This window comes from Pristiophorus japonicus, chromosome 4, assembly GCF_044704955.1.
Source record: "Pristiophorus japonicus isolate sPriJap1 chromosome 4, sPriJap1.hap1, whole genome shotgun sequence".
NCBI lineage: Eukaryota > Metazoa > Chordata > Chondrichthyes > Pristiophoridae > Pristiophorus > Pristiophorus japonicus.
In genome coordinates this window covers 137,053,114-137,074,380 of record NC_091980.1, presented here as the reverse complement: position 1 = coordinate 137,074,380, position 21,267 = coordinate 137,053,114, and positions in this window count along the sequence as shown.

The window sequence follows — 21,267 nt, the reverse complement described above, 5'->3', positions numbered from 1 at the left end:
TATTTTTCAGGTCCACACGACAGAGTGGGCACAATACAAAATTACATTTGCAATTTATGTACACAAGGGATGTTAGCAGTCACTGTACTGGCAAGAGAAAGAGAGAGAAAGAGAGAGAGGGGAGGGAGAGAGAGAGAGAGAGAGAGAAAGAGAGAGTGCAACAGAAAGTGACGCAGAAAGGGAACCACAAAGAGAGAAAGAGCGACAGTGCGGTCTGCACAGAGCGGGATTCAATGGAGTGCACTTAAACAGTGTGTTTAAGAGTGTTGATAAGAGTGGGAATTCAGAGAAGAGGGGGAAGGGGTTGCTGCTTTTTGCCTACACTACTTGCAGTGCTTTGTGTTACAGGTAGATATTTAAATTCAGAACCCATAACTTACTCCAGATCAATTAAGTGGTCAAGAAACTAAACTGTAAACTACATTACTTAAATACAAATTAAATTTAATGTAATTAATGTGGTGCACATGGTGTGCCCCAACTGCAGCATGTGGGAGTTTGTAGAGCGCATTGTGATCCTGGACAACCACCTTTGCAGTAAGTGCCTGCATCTTGAGGAACTTCAGCTCAGAGTTGTTCAGCTGGAGTCTGAGGTGCAGACATTGCGGGGCATCAGGGAGGGGGAGAGTTACCTGGACACTTTGATCCAGGAGGCAGTCACGCTCCTTAAGTTACATAGTGGTACAGGTCTGGTTAGTGGTCAGGGACAGGAGGGTGTGACTGCAACTCAGGCAGGTAAGGGGACCCCAGGTGCAGTGCTGGAGGAGCCTCAGCATATGTCCTTATCCAACAGGTATGGGGTTCTTGCTGCCTGTGTGGATGAGGGAAAATCGTGCAGGATGGATGATCAGGCTGACCCTGTCACCATGGTGCATTAGGCCATTCAAATGGGGGAGGGGGGGAGGGGAAATGAAAGAGAACGTAGTTGTGGAAGAGGACAGTATAGTCAGAGGGATAGATACTGTTCTCTGCAGCCACGACCGGGAGTTCCAATGGTTGGTGTTGCCTGCCCGGTGCCAGGATTAAAGACATCTCCTCACGGCTGGAGAAGAACTTGGAGTGGGAAGGGGAGAATCCAGTTGTCGTGGTCTACATAGGAACCAGCGACATAGATAGAATTAGGAATGAGGCTTTACTGAGAGAGTTTGAGGAGTTGGGGTCCAAATTAAAAAGCTGAAAACCTCAAAGGTAATATTCTGTGGATTGTTACCTGAGCCACGTGCCAATTGGCATAGGGATAAGCAGATTAGAAGCTTAAATGCATGGTTCTGCTTCATGGGACACTGGCACCAGTACTGGGGAAAGAGGGAGCTGTTCCATTGGAACGGGCTTCACTTAAACTTGGCTGGAACCAGTGTGCTAGCGAATCGAATAACTAGGGCAGTGGACAGGCTTTAAACTAATGAAGGGGTGGGGGAAGATTCAGGAAAGAGTAAATTTAAAAACAGCAAGAGAAATGTCAAGGTTCTAGAGCAGAGCAGAGTTTTGAGTAAAAATAAGCAGAGTGGGTCAGGGAGGGACAGAGAGAGTAACAAGGGTAATAGAGCATCAGTGACTAAGGTGACATCAGGGAAAAATAGAAGAAAGTCAAAGTTAAAGATATTATATCTGAATATGTGAAGCATTTGCAACAAAATAGATGAATTAATGGTGCAGATAGAAATGAATAGGTTTAATCTAATAGCCATTACAGAGACGTGGTGATAAAGTGACCAAAGTTGGGAAATAAATATTCAATTTAACTTGAAGAAAAGATAGGCAAAATGGAAAAGGAGGAGGGGTAGTCCTGATAAAGGATGGAATAAAGAGAGTGAAGAGAAAGGATCTTAGCTCAGAAAATCAAGAAGTAGAATCAGTTTGGGTGGAGCTAGGAAAAAGTAAGAGGCAGAAAACATTGGTGGGAGTTGTTTATAGGCCCCAAACAGGAGCAATGTAGGGCAGAGTATAAATCAGGAAATGAGAGATGCATGTAACAAGGGTAATATATAAATCATGGGGGACTTTAATCTACATATAGACCGGGCAAACCAAATTTGTAGCAATAGTGTGGAGGATGAGTTCATGGAATGTATACAAGATAGTTTTCTAGATCAGTATGTTGAGGAACTAATTAGCTAACAGGCTATTTTAGATCTAGAATTGTGCAATGAGAAAGGGTTCATTCATAACTTTGTAGTAGAGAGACCCTTAGGGAAGTGTGACCATGATATGATAGAATTTTGTATTGCATTTGAAAGTGATGAAGTTAAATCTGAAGCTAGGGTTTTAAACCTAAACAAAGCAAACTATGTAGGTATAAAGTGAGTTGGCTAAGGTAGATTGGAAAACTACATTAAAAGGTATGATGGTAGACAAGCAATGACTAGCATTTAAAGAATTAATACATCATTTACAACAAATATACATTCCTTCAAGGCACTAAAATCCCATGGAAATGTAGTCCAATCGTGGCTAACAAGAGAAGTTAAAAATAGTGTTAGATCAAGTGAACAAGCTTATAATGTTGCCACAAAGAGTAGTAAGCCTGAGGAATGGGAGGATTTCAGATTTCAGCCAAGGAGGACCACGAAATTGATAAAGAAAGAGAAAGAAATGAGAATAAATTAGCAAGAGACATAAAAACAGATTGTAAATGTTTCTATGGGTATGTAAATAGTAAGAGATTAGTTAGAGTAAACGTAGGCCCACTAGAGGCAGAGACAGGAGCAATTATATTGGGCAATAAGGTCATGGCAAACATTAAACAAATACTTTGTATCTGGCTTCTGGTTGAAGACGAAAACATTCCAGAAATAATGCTGAACCAAGGGTCGCGAGAGAATGAGGAACTTAAAGAAATCAGTATAAGTGAAGACATAGTACTGGAGAAATTATTGGGACTAAGTGGCAACACATCCCCTGGACCTGACGACCTGCATCCTAGGGTTTTAAGAGGTAGCTGCATTGAGAGTGGGTGCATTGGTATTAATCTTCTAGAATTTCCTAGATTCTCAAACCGCCCCCAAGCATTGGAAGATAGCAAACATAACCCTGCTATTTAAGAAAGGAGGAAGAGAAAAAAATGGGAAACTATAGGCCGGTTATTCTGTCATCAGTAGTGGGCAAAATGCTAGAATCTATTATTAGGGGTGTGATAATAGGGCACTTAGAAAATCATAATATGATGAGGTAGAGTCAACGATTTTATGAAAGGGAAATCGTGTTTGACAAATCTGTTAGTGTTTTTTTGAAGATGTAACTAGTAGGATGGATAAGAGAGAACCAGTGGATGTAGTGTATTTGTATTTTCAAAAAGCACTTGATAAGGTGCCACACAAGAGGTTATTACACAAAATTAGGACTCATGGGATTTGGGGTAATATATTGGATTGAGGATTGGTTAATGGACAGAAAACAGAGAGTAGGAATAAACAGGACTTTTTCAGGTTGGCTGTTACTAGTGAGGTGCTGCAGGGATCAGTGCTTGGGCCTCAGTTATTTACAATTTATATTAATGACTTAGATGAAGGGACTGAGTGTAATGTATCCATGTTTGCTGATGAGGGAAAGTAAGCTGTGAGGGGCCTGGGTGTCCTGGTACATGAATCAAAGAAAGTTAACATGCAGGTATAGCAAGCAATTAGGAAAGCAAATGATATGTTCGCTTTTGTTACAAAGGGATAGAGTATAAGAGCAAAGAAGTCTTACTGCAATTATACACAGCATTGGTGAGGACACACCTGGAGTACTGTGTACAGTTCTGGTCTCCTTACCTAAGGAAAGACATACCTGCCTTAAAGGGAGTGCAATGACGATTCACTAGACTGGTTCACTAGTCTGCGGAGATTTCCTGAACTGTCGTTTATCCTCAACAGCCTTTCATTCAAGATGGGTTTTTGTCCATCCACCCCCCCGCCACCCCATCTCCCAACATGATTCAATTTGCCTAACCAGTTTCAAAAGCTACATCTTGGCGACTAAAGCGAGGCAAGTAAGATCATCTAATACGCCGGCTCGTATTGACTGCGAACTAGAAAAGGACACATCCAGGAAAGGAATCTCTCAGAGCACATCTAAAATTTTTTGCTGAGTGAAACTTATGCCCTTTCGTGCTGTAATCCGAGCAAAGTTAGCTTTCTTCTTTTTTTGCCTCCCTTTCCTTTTCTCACTGTGCTGGCTTTCGGTTAGGCAATGCCTCAATTTCAAAATTCTCATCCTTGTTTTCAAATCCCTCTCTTTCTTCGTTCAGCACCCTCCTTAAAACCTACCTCTTTGACCAAGCTTTTTGGTCACTTGCACTTATTTCTACTTATGCGGCTCGGTGTCAAATTTTTAATCTCATAATACTCCTGTGAAGCACCTTGGGATGTTTTGCTACGTTAAAGGCGCTATATAAATACAAGTTGTTGTTGCTATTGGCAATGATGTCCACAAGAGTGACGTCAAAGTCCAGGTCGGTGATTGGAGTGTGGGCAGATACAGCAGGAGCGGCGCGAGACTGTGGAGGGATGTGATCAGGGCCCAGGGGAGGCGTGAGTTCGGGGCCAGGGGCCCAGGGGCAGCACGGGCCAGCCCACACTGCGATATGTGTGCGCACTAGGTCCGTGCAGTCCTGGGTAATCCTTGTCACTGGACCAAAACCTAGCTCTGTCAAGCCCGTGTGGAGGCTGGTGTGCAACGGCCACCACACGTTAAAAAAATCTATGCACAGGCATCTTCTACCCTTCAGGGTGTCGTTCGGGTTCTTCATTCGAAACACCTGTGAACTCATCCTTTTTTTTGGCATGGAAGCAAGTCATCCTCGTTTCGAGGGACTGCCTATGATGATGATGATGATGATGAGGCTGGTTCCTAGACTAGAGGGGCTACTGGGAGGAGGGAACTAAAAACAATCACTATCCCTAGAGAAAATGTACTAAGCAAACTAATTAGACTAAAGGTGGACAAGTCCCCTGGACCTGATGGCCTTAAAAGGGTCTTAAAAGAAGTGGCTGCAGAGAGAGGAAGCCATTAGGACATAGGAAGATCGAGAAGAGAGTTGGTGCGATGACACAGCCTTGCTTGACCCCGGTTGCACGTGTATTGGGTCTGTGGTGGATCCGTTGGTCAAGATTATGGCTTGCATGTCATCGTGAAGCAGGTGGAGGATCATGATGAATTTTTGAGGGCATCTGTATTTGAGGAGTTCACTCCATAATCCCTCCCGGTTGACAGTGTCGAAGGCCTTTGTGAGGTCCAAGAAGGCCATGTACAGAGCCTGGTGCTGCTCCCTACATTTTTCTTGAATTTGACGCGCGGTGAAGATCATATCCATTGTGCCCCTTAGTGGGAGGAATTCGCATTGCGACTCCGGGAGGAGCTCTTCGGCCACTGGGAGAAGGCGATTGAGGAGGCTGTGTCATCGCACCAATGCTCTTCTCGATCTCCCTTGCTGCATTGCTCCATCTCACACTCAATAAGCTCACCGCTGGAGAGGAGCTAATCTACAGAACAAACGGAAACTGTTCAACCTCTGTCGCCTCCAGTTCAGATCCAATTCTCAGTCACTGAATTACAGTACGCAGACGACGCTTGCATTTGCGCAGACCCGGAGGTCGAACTCAAAACCATCATCAACACCTTCACCGAGCGTACGAGAGTATGGGTCTTACACTAAACATCCGTAAGACAAAGATCCTCTACCAACCTGCCCCCACCACACAGTACTGCCCCCCGATTATCAAGATCCATGACGAGACCTTGGACAACGTGGATCATTTTCCATACCATGGAAGCCTACTGGCAACAAGGGCAAACATCGATGACGAAATCCAGCACCGCCTTCAGTGTGCCAGTGCAGTCTTTGGTTGCCTGAGGAAGAGGGTGTTTGAAGACCAGGACTTGAAACCAGACACCAAGCTCATGGTCGACAGAGCAGTAGTGATACCAGCCCTCCTATATGCTTTTGAGTACATGAGTACGTACAGCAGGCATCTCAAAATACTGGAGAAGTACCACCAACGCTGCCTCCGCAAGATCCTGCAAATCCACTGATAGGTGCACCAATGTCAGGGTTCTTGCTCAGGCCAACATCCCCAGCATCGAAGCATTGACCACGCTCGATCAGCTCCGATGGATGGGCCACATCGTCCGATGCTCGATATTAGACTCCCAAAACAAGCGCTCTATTCAGAGCTCCAATATTGCAAGCAAGTCCCAGGTGGACAGAAGAAACGCTTCAAGAACACCCACAAAGCCTCCTTGAAAAAGCGCAACAATCCCACCGACGTCTGGGAATCCCTGGCCCAAGACCACTCAAAGTGGAGGAGAAGCATCCGGGAAGGCGCCGAACACCGAGTGTATTCACTGGGAGCAAGCTGAAGCCAAGCGTTGACAGCAAAAGGAGCACATGACAACCCAAGCACCCCATCCACCCGTTCCTTCAACCACCATCTGCCCCACCAGTGACAGAGACTGTAGGGCCCCATTGAACTCATCAGTCACCTGAGAAATGTGGAAGCAAGTCATCCTCGACTCCAAGGGACTGCCTAAGAAGAAGAAAGGCTGCAGAGATAGTGGATGCATTGGTCATAATCGATCCAAAATTCCCTGGATAGTGGAGAGGTCCCAGCGGATTGGAAAACCGCAGATGTTATGCCCCTATTTAAGAAAGGAGGGAGACTGAAAGCAGGCAACAGTAGACCAGTTAGCCTGACATCTGTCGTTGGGAAAATGCTGGAGTCCATTATTAAGGAAGTGGTAGCAGGACATTTAGAAAAGCAGAATGCAGTCAAGCAGAGTCAGCATGGTTTTATGAAGGGGAAATCATGTTTGACAAATTTGCTGAAGTTGTTTGAGGATGAAATGAGCAGTGTGGATAAAGGAGAACCAGTAATGTCATGTATTTGGATTTCCAGAAGGCATTCGATAAGGTGCCACATAAAAGGTTACCGCACAAGATAAAAGCTCACGGGGTTGGGAGTATTATTTAAGCATGGATAGAGGATTGGCTAAATAACAGAAAACAAAGTTGGGATAAATGAGTCATTTTCAGGTTGGCAAACTATAACTAGTGGGGTGCCACAGGGATCAGTGCTGGGATCCCAACTATTTACAACCTATATTAATGACTTGGATGAAGGGACTGAGTGTAATGTAGCCAAATTTGCTGAGGATACATAGATAGGAGTGAAAGCAAATTGTGAGGAGGATGCAAAGAATCTGCAAAGGGATATAGATAGGCTAAGTGAGTGGACAAAAATCTGGCAGATGGAGTATAATGTGGGAAAGTGTGAGGTAGGAAGAATAAAAAAGCAAATTATTATTTAAATGGGGAGAGATTACAAAATGCTGAGGTGCAGAGGGATCTGAGGTTCCTTGTACATGAAACACAAAAAGGTAGCATTCTAGGTACAGCAAGTAATTATGAAGACAGATTTTTGAATGATAAGGGAGTCAAGGGTTATGGGGAGCGGGCAGGGAAGTGGAGTTGAACCCAAATCTGAGATGAGGAGAAAAGTCTTCACTCAAAGGGTTGTGAATCTTTGGAATTCTCTACCCTAGAGAGCTGTGGATATTCAGTTGTTAATTATATTCAAGACAGAACTCGATAAATTTTGGGGAACGAAGGTAATTAAGGGATATCGGGATAGAGCGGGAAGGTGGAGTTGAGGTCGAAGATCGGCTGTGATCTTGTTGAATGGTGGAGAAGGCTTGAAGGGCCAAATAGTCTACTCCTGTTCCTAATTCTTATGTTCTTCTGACAGAGAGAGAGGAAGAGAGCAACAGAGCAGGAGCGAGAGAGAGCAACAGAAAGTGACAGAGAGGAAGAGACATACAGAGAGGGAAAGAGAGAGAGAGGGAGAGAGAAACAGGGAGAAAGAGAGAGAGCAACAAAAAGTAACAGAGAGGAAGAGACATACAGAGAGGGAGAGAGAAACAGAAAGTGACAGAGGGAGAGACAGAGGGAGAGACACACACAGACAGAGAGACAGAGAGAGAGAGACAGAGAGCGAGAAAGAGAGACCCCTGTACCACTGTGAGGTTTATGACTGAACATAAAATAAACTCTTTCGAACCAAATTCGATAGGAATCAGAGTGATTGCACTAATGGTTAAACTGCTGTTAAAGCCAGCTGCTACATTCCCCTCAGGGTGTTGTGGGTAATAGCTGAAACACCTCATAAAAGCCATGGAAATTTACAAATTGTGCTGATTTAACCGGCTGAACATCAATTCAGCTAGTCTTGCAACATCTGGGACCTACACTGCATAACGTAGAAAGACAGCCCATAGGCTGTGCACCGTGTCCACCACTTGCTTTGCAGTCAGTCTCTTAAGAGAAATGTTAACCTTTGTAAATGCATGCCTTTGTATTTCAGAATAGATTCATGCAGTTGTACTTAAGGTAGTGATCGCTCTGGTTTATTTTTCCTTTTATTAAAGAAATAGCTTTACATTTTTTCTATTTGTACCTAAACTCTTTTTCAATTTAACGCACATCACTCGGAAACGCCTTGCGGCACTTCCCATACAGTGAATTACTTTGATGTCCAGTGGCTGTTGTTACACACAGCAAGATCTCACAAGCAGTAATGGGATGAATGACCAGGTAACCATGATTTAAATTTGGTAGCGTCTGTTGAGGACATCTGGAGAATGCCTAACCCCGTCCTCAAATAGTACCAAGGGATCTTTAGTATCCATCTAACAGACAGCCAGGGCCTTGAGGGAATTTTTTCAAAAAAGAAATAAGAATTGTAGAAGATAGGAGCAAGGGATTAAAAAAAACAACTATTTACATTTTAGTCACATCGATACCAAATATTCACATATGCAAGATCAGCCATGAATTATATCACGGACAAAGCATAGTGGTTATGTTACTGGACTAGTAATCCAGAGGCCTGGACTAATAGGATTGGAAAACTAGCAGATTGGAAAACTGCAAATATAACACCCCTATTTAAAAAAGGAGGCAGACGAAAAGCAGGAGACTATAGACCAGTTAGCCTAACATCTGTGGTTGGGAAAATGTTGGAGTCCATTATTAAAGAAGCACTAGCAGGACATTTAGAAAAGCAAAATTCGGTTAGGCAGAGTCAGTATGGATTTATGAGAGGGAAGTCATGTTTGACAAATTTCCTGGAATTCTTTGAGGATGTGATGAACAGGGTGGATAAAGGGGAACCAGCGTATGTGGTGTATTTGGACTTCCAGAAGGCATTTGACAAGGTGCCACATAAAAGGTTACTGCACAAGATAAAAGTTCACGGGGTTGGGGGTAATATATTAGCAGGGATAGAGGATTGGCTAACTACCAGAGAACAGAGTGTTGGGATAAATGGTTCATTCTCTGGTTGGCAACCAGCAACTAGTGGGGTGCCGCAGGGATCAGTGCTGGGACCCCAACTATTTACAATCTACATTAACGACTTGGAAGAAGGGATTGAGTATAACATAGCCAAGTTTGCTGATGATACAAAGATGGGAGGAAAAGCAATGTGTGAGGAGGACACAACAAATCTGCAAAAGGACATAGACAGGCTAAGTGAGTGGGCAAAAATTTGGCAGATGGAGTATAATGTCGGAAAGTGTGAGGCATGCACTTTGGCAGAAAATATCAAAGAGCAAGTTATTATTTAAATGAAAAAAGATTGCAAAGTGCCGCAGTACAGCGAGACCTGGTGGTACTTGTGCATGAAACACAAAAGGATAGTATGCAGGTACAGCAAGTGATCAGGAAGGCCAATGGTATCTTGGCCTTTATTGCAAAGGGGATGGAATTTAAAAGCAGGAAGTCTTGCTACAGCTATATAAAGGTGTTGGTGAGGCCACACCTGGAATACTGCGTGCAGTTTTGGTTTCCATATTTACAAAAGGATATACTTGCTTTGGAGGCAGTTCAAAGAAGGTTCACTAGTTTGATTCCGGGGATGAGGAAAGGTTGAGTAGGTTGGGCCTCTACTCATTGAAATTCAGAAGAATGAGAGGTGATCTTATCGAAACGTATAAGATTATGAGGGAGCTTGACAAGGTGGATGCCGAGAGGATGTTTTCACTGATGGGGGAGACTAGAACTAGAGGGCATGATCTTAGAATAAGGGGCTGCTTATTTAAAACAGAGATGAGGAGAAATTTCTTCTCAGAGGGTTGTAAATCTGTGGAATTCGCTGCCTCAGAGAGCTGTGGAAGCTGGGACATTGAATAAATTCAAGACACAAATGGATAGTTTCTTAAACGATAAGGGGATAAGGGGTTATGGGGAGCGGGCGGGGAAGTGGAGCTGAGTCCATGATCGGATCAGCCATGATCTTATTGAATGGCGGAGCAGGCTCGAGGGTCCGTATGGCCTACTCCTGCTCCTATTTCTTATGTTCTTATGGTTCTTATAATCCAGAGAAGTGAGTTCAAATCCCACCACAGCAGCTGGGGGAATTTAAATTCAGCTAATTAAATAAATCTGTAATTTTAAAAAAGCTAGTACAGTGAATCAGTAATAATGACCATGAAACTACCAGATTGTCAACTGGTTCACTAATGTCCTTCAGAGAAGGAAATCTGCCATCCTTACCCGGTCTGGCCTATATGTGCTTCCAGACCCACAGCAACGTGGTTGACTCTTAACGACCCTCTGAAATGGCCTAGCGAGCCACTCAGTTATACCAACTCACTACAACAAAATCAGGACTGTGGGAGTACCTTCACCACACGGACTGCAGCGGCTCAAGGTGATGGTTCACCACCACCTTCTCAAGGACAATTAGGGATGGGCAATAAATGCTGGCCTGCCAGTGATGCCCACATCCCATGAATGAATAAAACAAGAAGGACTTCCACAAATATAAGTTAATAACCAGAGAGAGGAGCAATCAGACCAGGAACATCTCAAGACAGATCATATGTTCAATCTAATTCTTTTCATTCAATCAATTCTTTCCAAGAAGTCAAAAGGAGGTACCAGTTTTTGTTGAGTTCATTTGCATTTACCCCTAATTTTGCACCTCCCTGGACCTAACAATTCACTCAGAGATTTGCATCAGGATTCATTCAACCTAATGAATCAGTGATGAAGTGTCAAGTTAAATGCTTATTAATAATTCTTTGACATTACTTTTTCCACAATGTTTTACTTGGCAAGCTGAGAGATGTTGGTGCTGAGCAATTGGATTTCCCTCCAATTTGAACATGGCAGCCATACCATCTCGCCGCATAGAAACCATTGCACCGTCTCCTGATCTAGTACATTCATGCCTAGGACCTCAATCCTATGGGATCCCTTTCCTCATTCAGCCTTCCTGTCCCTCCCTTCTACAATCAGCAGACTTGCAAAACCGAGGCTTTGCATCACAAATTATTTCTAAGGGGAAACTCCCCACCGAATTACATCAACACAGCGCCCCTAATCTAGACCAACCTCTGACCCCTTTACAAGAGTGTGAAAAGAGGCAGAGAGTGTGAAGGAATTTGGAAAGGAGGTCAAAGTCAATTTTGTTAATGCCCTACCCTTCAATTTAAAACAAAATAAACACTCCCAAATCAGGTAGCGCAGAGTTAAATTAGAGTGAATCTCCTTCTTCCCATCCTCGAAGAAATGCCTTAGCCCCAAACTTTAAAAACCACACCTCCCACCCCCTCCTCCGCCCATCCCAAAGTTACTTTTACCATTTCCCATCCTTATGGCCTCGCTCCGGGAGATTATTAACTCAGTGCCTGTGATATCTTTCTTACAACATCATAAACACACACTTAAACACAAATGCATGGTTTCAGCTCAGGACCTGTCACCTGATGTCTTTATTGAATGTATAGCAATGGCAGCATTGCCACAATAGGCCACTAGGTGGAGCAGTGGTCTATTAGGTGGAACTATATATTACACTTCTCCCTCCTTAATGAAGAAGTAATTATAACAATCATCCTACATAACTTGCATGGTTATACATAACAAAAGATATGGACTTATTTTGCCATATTTATAAATCAAACTTAACCACTGGTTTTCTGCTTCGAAGAGGATACCTTCGCTCTCGAACAGAACTTTCCAAACATGGTGTCGAACTTAGGCTCATCCTAGGCTGATCCTCCAAGGGATGCCCTTGATCTACATTTGAACTCTTTTCAACTTCAGATTGTTTATCTGCCTGACTCGGACTTGGACTTAAATTCTGACTTTCTCTTGGACTTGTTTTGAATACATCTGATGTAGGATTTGCTATTGGTACTCTGCTTGTAATAAAACTATCTGATGAGTCAGAAATAATCAAATCATTCCAACTTTCAATTCCTTCCACATCTGTAGGTAAAATATGATCAATGTGAACAAACTTAACCTGTCCATGATCAAACATCTTGACCAAATATATGCGAGACCACATATCTTCACCACTCTTCCTGGTAACCACTTTAACCATTTATGGTGATGGTTCTTCACTCTCACCTTCTGATTTAATTTCACACTTATCTCTCTTACTCTACCTCTATCATGATTCTCTTTAGATACGTCATAGTGAACTAACATGGTGCTCTCTACCAATGGGCTTTTACACTCCTTGAATGCCGCGTCACATTCTTCTGATCACTTCCAATGGACCTGTTTTTTCAACAGTTCATTCAGTGGATGTAATACTGTAGCCAAATTTAGTAGGAACTTCCTATAATAGTTCAGAAGACACAGAAATGATCGAAGTTCAGTGACATTCTTGGGAGCGGGTGCATTTCTAATTGCATCAGCTTTCCCTTGGTTGGATGTAAACCATCTTTGTCTACTCTGTGCCCTGAGGTTTGAAATAACTCACGCTTGTGAGCAGTCACTCATATTCGTGCTTCTCTAGCTGTTTGAGCACTTCATTTAACATGTTATTATAGATTTGCCTGTTTGGTGCTGAAATGAGTATGTCATCTAAATAACATACTACCCTTTCAATGCCTTGCAAAATCTGGTTCATCACCCTTTGGAATATGACAGGGGTGGAAAACACTCCAAATGGTAGCCTATTAAATTGATATAGGCTTAGATGAGTATTTATAGTCAAGTTCAAGTTGTAAGTAGGCATTTGTGAGATCGAACTTTGAGAAGATCTGACCACCTGTCAGTGCTGTGAACAAATCTTCTACATTTGTCAATGTATTGGGGAGATTACCCTCTAGAACCTGGTTTACGGTTACTTTATAATCACCACACAACCTTACATTACCATTCGGTTAGGTACAACAACAATGGGTGTAGCCCAATTGCATAGACATCTTAGAGATAATGTTCTCAGTCTGTAGTCTTTCGAATTCTTGCTCAACTTTCTCCTTGAGCACATATGGTACGGGACGTGGCTTGCAGGAAACTGGTCTAGCATCTTTCTGTACCCTGTCACTCAACTTGAAACCTTGGATTGGACTGTCTGTTTCGGATACTTCTTGATGACATCATCCTTTGATGCAAATCTCGTTTCAACATGAAAAATCTCACTCCAATCCAACTTCGGGGATCCCAAGCAATTTCTTCCTAGCAAGGCAGGCTAATCTACTCCCACCACTAAGCTCTGAAATTGATCCTTGTATTTCACTGGTATGGTGATACGACCTACCACAGGAGTGTTCTCTCCTGAGTAGCCTCGCAGCTCTATCTTGGATTTCGCCAATGGGAAATCACGCAATTTGATGAGATATAGCAATTCTGGTACAACGCTCACGGATGCACCAGTGTCAATTTCCATGGGTATCTTGGTTTCTGCAACATCTACTTGGATGGTGATACTTTTCGAATCACTGTTAGATACCCTCGTGCTTCTGATGACATGTATCTCTTCATCCTGTGCTTTTCTTCCATGCTATGTACTCTCTGGGGATTTCTACTTATAGCCTTGAAATTTGGGTTACTTTTCAGCCGGCATGCCTTCGCAAGATGCCCAGTTTTCCTGCAGAAGAAACACTCTGCCTTCACATATGGACAACTTTGAGCAATGTGTTGCCCCAGACACCAATAGCATGACTTCAATGTATTGTTACCTTGGCCAGTTGCTGAGGCCTTGGGGCCCAAATGCCTTTTACTTTTAACCTGCAGGCGATTCACCCTCAGTTGTCCGATGACTGGAAATGGTGCAAAAATCTCGTGAATATTGGCCGGCCATATCCATTGAAATAGCTGTCTGACAAGTTAGGTGTTGTCAACAACTTTCTTCTGATCACTTCATTTTTCATCCCACAAACAAAGCAGTCACGCAATTCTCGGTCCTGAAAGTTTACGAAATTATAGTGAATAGATAGCTTCTTTAATGCTACAATGTACTCACTGATACTTTCGTCAATTAACTGATCTCGTGTTCCAAAATCATAACTGTCAGCAATGTCCAGGAGCTCAGGACTGTAGTGCTATTCTAACTTCATTAGAATCTCCATAAGTGATATATCTTTTGGCTTGATGGGAACAAACAAACACATTTCTCAGGGTTTCATACACCTCGGGGTCTGCTTCAGTGAAGAAAATAGCCCATTTTCTTTCCAATCCCACTCGGTTACGGTTTTCATCATCGGGGATTTCGATGATGCTATTTGCGGTGAAAATATTTTCTAGCCGCTCGAAATACATTCCAAAAGTCTCTCAGTCACTATGGAATTCACCCAAGCACCCTATTATTCCCATAGGCGCAGCCAGCTGGACTCTTCAATTCAGCCTAGTGTGCTTGTAATTTACCTTGGATTTTTAGCTGTTCTGCAACACAAAGGCCTCTCTAGTCTCTCTGTTGTTTGGCTGGAATCATCCACCAACAAAAATTTCAGCTAGGGTATCCAGCAATCCGATCCTTCATCGTCAGTGTGATATATTCTCTACGACATCACAACACACACTTAAGATGGCTGCTAGGTCACCTGACAAGTTCCTGGAACTATAACCTGATGTTGTTATTGAATTTACAGCAATGGCTGTATTATCACAGTAGTCCACTAGGTGGAACTATATATTACAGTGCCGAGCACTGCTCAGTTGTAGGAAGTTCTTTGCGGTGAGGCCACACCCAACACATTTCCACTTGTGGAGAAGTCCAAAACTAAGGGCCATAATTACAGATAGTCACTAATAAATCTAATAAGAAATTCAGGAGAGAATTCTTCATCCAGAGAGTGGTGAGAATGTAGAATTTGCTAGCGCAGGGAATAGCATAGACGCATTTAAGGAGAAGCTAGGTAAACACGTGAGGGAGGAAGGAATAGAAGGATATGCAGATAAGGTGAGATGAAGAGGGTGGGGAGGAGGCTCATGTGGAGCATAAACACTGGCACAGACCAGTTAGGCCGAATGGCCTGATACTGTGCTGTAAATACCATGTCATTCTTTGCAATGCCGAACTGCCACAAACCCTTCTCACTTAGACCCTTATAGCAAGTGACCAGAGGAGAGCTCAGCAGTCTGGACGTGATCTCAAGAGCCCGGAGCTAAAGAATACCGTGCCACACAGCTGAGCTGTAACAGAACAAGTACTGGTGGGACAGTGAAGTCCCCCAAAGGCAACACAGCTTCAATCGATGGAATTTTACCCAATGGTATACTGGCACTAAAAATATCAATACTATAGATTTCAGCACAATCATTCCCCAACCAGTGCGGGTAACTGCCCTTTTGAGACAAGGCTGACTGATCACTCTCTCTCTCTCTCTCTCTCTCTCTCTCCCCACCCGATATGAAAATGCAGTTAGATTTATGTATTACATTCAGTGGCGACAAGTCAGAGTTGGGAACTGAAATGAGCTGCGTGACAAATTGACTGGTCAGTCGGATAAGACGAGCAGAGAGATAATGGAACTGTACCAGGAATTTCAGGATGAGAAGTCATCATTTGCCCAGAGCGTGTTGGCCCTCCTCCAGTGTAGTTCCTAGGCAGTCGTTGAGTCAAACACTTGAAAGTAAGGTTCTTGCTGTGTTAGAGTCAGCTTATTGCACGCAACTTACGAACACAATTTACTCCATCTGGTATCTACAAGCAAAAGGATTACCGGGGATTGCAATGGTTTCCTCCAACCTTGTTTCATGTTTGATCCTAAGTCTGCTTCAAAAGGCAGCGGACTAACTGTCATGTATTCAACTGTCATTGTAACCCATGTATAAGCTGACCTAAGTTGTACACCTTGAGAACACTGACCACAGGGGGCAAACTTGTGGGAGACACTCCTAACCTGAATTTTCCGGTATAAAAGGGAAAGCTCCACCCACCATCTGTCTCTCAAGGTCTTGGTAAAAAAGGTAACTGGTCACAGAGTGACCTTCTCTCAAGTATGGGCCTCGTGTGCATTTATACTGTATAGTAAGGACAGATCATTGGCAACAAGAAACTGGGATTTAAACCATGCGAGCAAGGCCACGAGCAGCACAGAAGAGAGGTACTGGTTCGTGATGATTGGGACAACTTTATTGAGAGACTACAGCAAAGTTTTGTCACTACGAAATGGTTGGGACAGGATTCGACCGACAAACGCAGGGCTCATCTCCTGACGGTTTGTGGATCTAGAACGTACTCTCTGATGAAGGACCTTCTAGCGCCAGAGAAGCCGGCGGACAAGACGTTCGAAGAGCTCAGTAAGTTGATCGGGGAACACCTTAAACTGGCGAGCGGCATACACATGGCGAGACACCGGTTTTACACGCACCGGCAGCGAGAAGGTCAAAGCGTTCCAGACTTCGTGGCAGATCTCTGGCGACTGGCGAGCTTATGTAAGTTCCCAGATGCATGCAGAGCGAAGATGTTGCGAGACTTTTTTATTGAGGGCATCGGGCACGCTGGGGTTTTCAGGAAACTGATTGAGACCAAAGACTTGACCTTGGAAGCGGCAGCTCTGATAGCCCAGACATTTATCTCAGGGGAGAAAGAGACCATAATGATTTATGGCAAAAATGCAGCAAACGACCAGGGAGTCAACATTGTTAATGCGGCACACAGTTCTCTAGGCAGACAAGGGCAATCGGACATGCTCCAGCATGCAGTCGAACCCAAAGGGGGAATTCAACAGAGACAATGGCTAGCTGAACAGCGATTCATGCCATCTCAATGGACAATGCGGCCAGTAATGGGGCCATCAATACCTGTTAATAGTGCGCTTAAGGACAGTTACAGAGACAGTCAGAGACGATTGACTGGTAATGGATCTTTTGTTTCCAACAATGGGGCCTCCAGCTCATGCTGGAAGTGTAGACGCAAACACCCAGCCAGAGCTTGCAGGTATCAGCAATATACCTGCAGAAACTGCAACGTCAGCGGTCACTTGGCGCGTATGTGCAGGAAGCCTGCAGCCAGGTTGATGTACGAGGAGGACGGGCCCGATGTAAGCCCAAGAGGCCAAATGAATACTGGGGGAAATCGCTGGAAGCTGAAGTTCAGCGAGTTCATGTGGAGCACATATACAGTTCATATACCAGGACACCACCGATAATGATGAAAGTGATCCTCATTGGCATCCCAATATTAATGGAGCTGGACACGGGGGCCAGCCAATCCCTGATGAGTATCAAACAGTTTGAAAGGTTGTGGGTGTCCAAGGCCAGGAGGCCAATATTATTGCCGATTGACGCACTGGTACGGACATATACAAAGGAGATAATTCTGGTGCTAGGCAGCACCATGGTAGTCGTGACCCACAAAGATTCGGAGAACAGGTTGCCACTCTGGATTGTTCCGGAGGACGGTTCCGCACTACTGGGGAGGAGTTGGCTTGCTGTCATGAACTGGAAATGGGGCGATGTCAATGCAATTTCTTCTGTGGAGCGAGTATCATGCTCACAGGTCCTGGACAAATTGAACTCATTATTTCAACCCAGCATCAGCACTTTCATGGGGACCAAGGTAGTGATTCACGTAAACCCGGATGCCAGGCCAGTACACCACAAGGCCAGAGCGGTGCCGTACGTGATGCGGGAAAAGATAGAATGCGAATTGGACCGCCTGCTGAGGGAAGGCATCATCTCGCCAGTCGAATTCAGTGACTAAGTGAGCCTGATCATGCCGGTGTTCAAGGCGGTTGGGTCGGTCAGGATATGTGGCGATTACAAGGCCACCATCAATCGGGTGTCACTCCAAGACCAGTACCCGCTACGGAGAGCGGAGGACCTCTTTGCGACGTTATCCGGTGGCAAACTTTTTTCAAAATTGGACCTGACCTAAGCTTACATGACCCAGGAGCTGGCAAGTGAGTCGAAGAAGCTGACCACCATCACGACACACAAGGGGTTGTTTGAGTATAACAGATGTCCGTTCGGGATTCGTTCGGCCGCCGCGATCTTTCAGCGAAATATAGAAACCCTCAAGTCGATTCCAAGGACGGTGGTTTTTCAAGACAACAACCTCATCACGGGTCGCGATACTGAAGAACACCTCCACAACCTGGAGGAGGTGCTACGCAGACTGGACCAGGTAGGGCTGCGACTGAAAAAGGCGAAGTGTGTCTTCTTAGCTCCAGAGGTAGAATTCCTAGGGAGGTTGGTAGCAGCAGACGGGATCAGACCAACTGCATCTAAAACGGAAGCGATCCAGAGAGCACCCAGACCCGGTAACATGACGGAGTTGCATTAGTTCCTAGGGTTCCTGAACTATTTTGGTAACTTTCTTCCCAAATTGAGCACGCTATTAGAACTGCTACACGTGCTCCTATACAAAGATCGCGATTGGGTCTGGGGGGACAGCCAGGAAAGGGCTTTTGATAGAGCATGCAATTTGTTATGCTCCAACAAACTGTTACCGTTATATGACCCATGTAAGAAACTAGTTTTAACATGCGCTGCGTCGTCCTATTGGGTCTGGTGTGTGTTGCAGCATGTGAATGCCAATGGTCAGTTACAGCCGGTAGCTTATGCCTCCAGAAGTCTGTCCCAGGCAGAAAGGGGCTACGGGATGGTAGAAAAGGAAGTGCTAGCATGTGTATATGCAGTAAAAAAAATGCACCAGTACCTGTTTGGCAGGAAATTTGAGCTGGAGACATATCACAAACCTCTAACGTCCCTTTTGGCCGACAACAAGGCCATAAATGTGACTGCATCGGCCCGCATACAGAGGTGGGCACTTAGGTTAGCCGCCTATGACTACACAATTCGGCACAGGCCGGGCACTGAAAACTGCGCCGATGCACTCAGCAGGCTCCCACTCGGCACCACTGAGGGGGCTACCGAGCATGCTGCTGAGATGGTCATGGCTGTTGAAGCTTTCGAAAGTGAAGGCTCACCTGTGACAGCCCGTCAGATTAAAGTCTGGACAAATAAAGGCCCGCTACTGTCTTTAGTTAAGAAATGTGTCCTGAATGGGGACTGGGCAGCCACGTACAGGGCATGCCCTGAGGAGTTTAAACCATTTCATAGGCGCAAGGATGAACTCTCGATTCAGGTCGATTGCCTACTGTGGGGAAATCGAGTAGTCATGCCCCAGAACGGCAGAGAGGTGTTTATCAGAGAACTTCACAATGAGCACCCGGGCATTGTCATGATGAAGGCAATTGCCAGGTCACAAGTTTGGTGGCCAGGGATAGATGCAGACTTGGAACTTTGTGATCGGAGGTGCAACACGTGTGCTCAGCTGGGCAACGCACCCAAGGAAGCCCCCCTTAGCCCCTGGTCCTGGCCCGCCAAGCCATGGTCACGCATCCATGTGGACTACGCAGGTCCTTTCATGGGAAAAATGTTTTTGGTTGTCGTAGACGCCTACTCCAAATGGATCGAGTGTGACATTTTAAATTCAAGCACATCCTTTGCCACGGTAGAAAGTCTATGGGCAACGTTCGCCGCTCATAGTCTACCGGATGTCTTGGTCAGCGACAATGGCTCGTGCTTCACAAGCACTGAATTCCAGGACTTCATGGCAGGCAATGGAATCAACCATGTCAGAACGGCACAGTTCAAGCCGGCCTCAAACGGCCAGTCGGAACGAGCAGTGCAGATAATCAAACAGGGGATGCTCAGAATCCAAGAGGGTTCCCTACAAAGCCGCTTATCACGCCTCCTGTTGGCCAATAGATCCCGACCACACTCACTCACAGGGGTTCCACCCGCAGAGCTGCTAATGAAAAGGACGCTCAAAACCAGGTTATCCCTTATACACCCCACCATGAAAGAAATTGTTGAGAGCAGGCGTCAGTCACAATGTGACTACCATAACAGGAATGCGAGGGCGCAATGTATTGATGTCAATGACCCTGTTTTTGTCCTTAATTACGCTGCAGGGCCTAAATGGCTTGCAGGCACTGTGATTGCCAAAGAGGGGAATAGGGTTTTGGTAGTTAAACTTGCCAATGGACAAATCTGCCACAAACACGTGGATCAAACTAAAAGGAGGTTCAGCAACCCCATAGAAGAAGCAGAGGAAGAATACGATGTAGAGTTTACTCCACCACAGGTGACCGAACCTGTGACCACAGTCACTGTGGGCAGTCCGGACAGGCCTGAGGCACCGTAAACAGCAGACACTCAGGCCATCGCCCAACAACCGGAGCCCCAACTCTGGCGCTCTACAAGGGAGCGTAAACCACCAGAGAGACTTAACCTGTGATCCCAATAAGACTTTGCGGGGGAGGTGATGTCATTTATTCAACTATCAGTGTAACCCATGTATAAGCTGACCTAAGTTGTACACCTTGAGAACATTGACCACAAGGGGGTGAACTTGTGGGAGACACTCCTAAGCTGGACTTTCCAGTATAAAAGGGGAAGCTCCACCCACCGTCTGTCTCTCTTGAGTTCTTGGTAATAAAGGTTGCTGGTCACAGAGTGACCTTCTCTCAAGTATGGGCCTCGTGTGCATTTATACTGTATAGTAAGGACAGATCACTAACTATCACTTACAATGAAACACCAACAGACAATAAGGAACATCTGTTCCCAACCACCCCCCACCTTCCACTCAATTGCTTGTACAATTTTTTAAACCGTGGGATTTACAGTGGCAGCCATAGGAGGGTTGGTCAATATTATACTGGAATTATACACTCCAAATGAAGAGGTTGTTCATAGGTTTACTGTTGAAAAATCAGGAGCGGGCACACTGACATCCGACGGTGATCACTTCAAACCCTAAAGGTGCCTTTGCCCCTGCCTTACCACTTCCTCCAAAGCCAAAGATTCTTCAACTATTCCAGCTACAGCTGAACTTGCTTTTGAAATGGCAGAGCAGAAGAAAGCAGCCCCCGAGAAGGCCGTCGAAAATGCCACACAAAGGGCAGCAAGAAGCAACAGAAGGTCGAGGAAGGAAAGGTACTCCATCTGCAAAGTTATAAAGCAGGTTCACCCAGACACTGGCAACTCCTCCAAGGCCAGCAGCATCACTAATCAAATTTTGGAACGATATA